We start from the raw sequence: 3,765 nt of genomic DNA, 5'->3' as shown, positions 1-3,765 counted from the left end.
GAAGGAGAGCGTGCGGCAGGGGAGGGGTGTGGCCAATGGGGGCCAAGGCGGTTCTCAGAGGCATCCAGCGGACTTTCCAGAATGAGGCAGGTAAAGATGGAGTCCAGGGGTGTAGGGAAAGGAGGGGCCTCCTCTTCGCCCACGATGTTCTGGCCCAGCTGCACCCTGGCCCATTGTCCTGAATGTGCGCACTATTGCCACGTAGACACCTGCCTTATTAGGTCTGTCCTGGCCGGTGTCACAGCTCAGGATGCCTACCAGGAGTCATCCTGAGTGGGCCCACACTCCATCCCTCCGAGGATCATGCCTGTCTCCACCCACCCTCCAGCAGACCATCTGAGTTCCAACATCAGCTTATTGACTATGATCTTAGGCGAGGCACTGAGCCTCCACCTGTTTTCCCATCCATGCAGGGGATACACAATTGGACTCCATATGGCATTTAGGGGGCACTGATGAGCTAATGCACGCACCGCACAGTGCTGGGGTTTGGGTAATGACGGGAGTCTGCTTACAGCGGTCTCTGCTGTTAGAGGTCACCCAGACTAGGGAAGGTGGCGAGTAGGGTGGGGGCCCTGCCCAACAGGAGTCCTTCCCCTCAGGGTGTCTCTCTGAGCCCCACGGTACCATCCACTTGGTGGGCCAGTTGTAGGAGGTGACTGCAGGCCTTGGTGTAATTGTGAGTGCAGTGGGAATGGGGTCAAGAGGGAATGGAGGGGGAGTAGGGGCTGATCCCCCACAGCCCCTGGCTCTGTGGTCTCGCTGGGTGCAGGTCTGCCCTCCTGGGAGCCATGACAGAGTGGGAGTCTCAGGATGGTGGGTGAACTGGCTGGCCGGCTGCTCTCAGTTCTCTGCACAGGAAAGCTGGCTGGGCCCTTTCTGCCCTTGCGCCTCAATGACCGGGCGCTCGTGCCAGGGACCCTTCCCTGGCCTCCAAACTAAGCCTGCAGGGTCTCGGCCTGGTGGGCCTTCCCCCCCCCCTTTTTTTTTTTTAAAGCATCGATGACTAGATAGTAATTATCACGACTGATAGTTACTGGTGTACCTCTTATTTGTAGGGTGTTTTACTACTTTCATCTCTGCAAGGGAAGGTTCACAACTCAGTGTGGAGTTTGAGTCAGCTGCCCAGCTTCGACCTGGTTCCACCTCTTACCAGCTGTGGGCCTTAGGGCACACCACTTAACCTCTCTGGGCCTGTTTCCCCACCGGTGAAAGTGAAAACCAGAACACCTCGTGTGTGTTCTGGGAGCAGCTGAGAGCGTGCTCGCACAGGGCACAGTAGCCGTGCTCGGTGGGCAGGAGCGTGAGGGCCTCAGCCCTCCCAGCAGCCACGACACGGTGTGTGGCATCCATTCAGAGGACAGAAGGGGAAACCGAGGTCAAGTCAGTACTCTTGGGAGCGGCTAGGCCATCTGGTTGTAGCATCCCCAGCCAGAGCAGTTGGGCAGCTAGGAAATGCCCGCCTACCTTAGAGAAGAGCCCAGTGTCCCCCATGCCTGGACTTCCCAGGACCACCCCCCCCAACCTGGTGCTCCCCTCCCCGCGGCATGGTCTCCTGACCTGTCACCTGGCAGGGCGTATAGCCGTGGCTGATGCAGGGCCACGTCACCCCCCCGCCGCGCCCCCACTGACCTTGCTGACAGACGGGACCACCAGCACGGGGGGGGGGGGGCGTGCCCCTGAGCCTGCTGGGCGAGGAGATGCAACTTGCCCAGTCTCACAAGGCTGGCACACCAGGAAGGCGCTGGGGGAAGGGGAGCCCAGAGCCCCGCACTGGCGGGAAGCAAGGGGAGAGAGTAAAGGGGATTGTAATCTCCCCTCCATCATTCCAGCTGCCTCCAGAATCAGACCACCTGGGCGGGAATCTCAGCCTACCATCTACCAGCTGCGTGGCTTTGGGTCTTAGCTTTCTCATCTGAGAAATGGGTGTCAGGTGAGGATCCCACGAGGTGGTGCCACAAAGCCCTCTGCGTGGCATCTGGTAAGGGCTTGATGAGGAGCAGCTGATTTCTTCTCATTTGCTGACCCTTCCCTTCCAGGCACAGCTCCTGTCCCTCCAGCTCCAGACTCCCCTGTTTAGCTCCCAGGTTATACTTCCGAAACACAGGGCTCTCTGAATGGGGACCCATTACTCAAATCACAGCAGGTCCAAGGCTGAGGCAGACTGGCTCCCAGGCAGACTGGCTTGTGCCCATCTCAGTGCCTCGGGAGGTGTCGTGGGGAAGGTCCCTTAGCTGGCCCCAGGCTGAGGGAGGGAGCGAGGATGGCCAGCATCAACCAGCAGGGGCCACCAGGGTCCCCTTGCTGATGTGCCCATGGCCATGCCACGTTCTGGGTACCCTGCTCCTTGATAACCATCCCCCAAGGACAGCGAAGTGCTTCCCCAGATGGATGGCCCTCAGCCAGGGGGAGAAAGCAGTCTGGAGCTCCCTCACAGCCCGAGTCTGTGGGCCCACCCTGCCTGCCTGGCTCAGCCCGGCAGCAACCACCGGGGGTGCGGCTACCTTCTCTCCTGGGAGGGAAGGGTGGAGGCGAGCCTCAGGCCTGCCCCTGGGGCTGCACCTTTGATGATGTCCTCCCCCATGCCCCCTGCCCCCACTGTCCCTGTTAGCCTCAAAGATTAGGCTTTGGGGTTTCCAGGTTTTGTTCAGTTTCTTGTTACTTCTGCAGTTCTAGACACTGAGCTGTATCTATTGGGATGGATGGTCTTCGGCCTGGGGATGAGCAGATGGCAGGGAGGGGACAGGAACCAGGTCCCAGGCACGCAAAGGTGGGCAGGGAGCTGCAAGGGGCCTAAGCTAGTTTCCAGATGCAGGTGTGGGGTGGGTCCTGGGTCTGTGGGCCCCTTGCCACAGCTGGGACACAGCCCCAGACTTTCCCCAGTGAGGATGGCTGTAACCACAGAAACAAGCACAGCAGAAGCTCTGCCAGGCCTGTCTAGGGGCTCCCGGCCCCTCCTGGGTTGAGGGCATGATGCCAGGTGCCCCAGGCTCCTGAGCCTTATTAGAGCCTAGGGCTAGCCCACCCAGACCCTGGGGGCACCTCCACTGCAGTGGGGCAAGATCTAGATTCGTCTTCTTTTATTTATTTTTTTAAAGATTTTATTTATTTGACAGAGAGAGACACAGCGAGAGAGGGAACACAAGCAGGGGAAGTGGGAGAGGGAGAAGCAGGTTTCCCGCCGAGCAGGGAGCCCGATGCGGGGCTCGATCCCAGGACCCTGGGACCATGACCTGAGCTGAAGGCAGATGCTTAACGACTGAGCCACCCAGGCGCCCTAGATTCGTTTTCTGTTGCTCTGTAGTAAACGACCACCACATAGCAGCCTACAACCACCCAAATTTATTAAATCACAACTCTGTGGGCCAGAAGTCTGGGTGGGCTCCACCGGGCTCAAGGGCTTGGCCTGTGGGGTGGCCTGGTGGGGCTCTCATCTGGAGGCCAGGGGGAGCTGGGTCCCAGGCTCATTCAGCTCCTTGCTGTTGTAGCAGTGAGGGGCTTCCCTGCTGGCTGTCAGCTGGGGGCTGCCCTCAGCTCCTGGAGGCCGCTCCATCTTCAAAGCCAGCAATGGAGATGCATCTCCCTGGGGCTGAATCCCTCTCACACTTGGAAGCTCCCTGACTTCCTCCTGAGAAAGGGGGCCCAGAGGCCAGACCGGGCACCAGCTGGCTTGCCTGTCTCTGGGGACCCAGGCCCAGCCCCCCGCTGAAGCTGAGAAGGGTAAATATGAGAAGGAGGGGAGGGGGGCGGGAGGGATTGTGAGAC

This window comes from Neomonachus schauinslandi, unplaced genomic scaffold (assembly GCF_002201575.2).
Source record: "Neomonachus schauinslandi unplaced genomic scaffold, ASM220157v2 HiC_scaffold_1160, whole genome shotgun sequence".
Classification (NCBI taxonomy): Eukaryota; Metazoa; Chordata; class Mammalia; order Carnivora; family Phocidae; genus Neomonachus; species Neomonachus schauinslandi.
The sequence above is the reverse complement of the archived record's forward strand: the minus strand, read 5'-3'. Positions refer to the sequence as shown.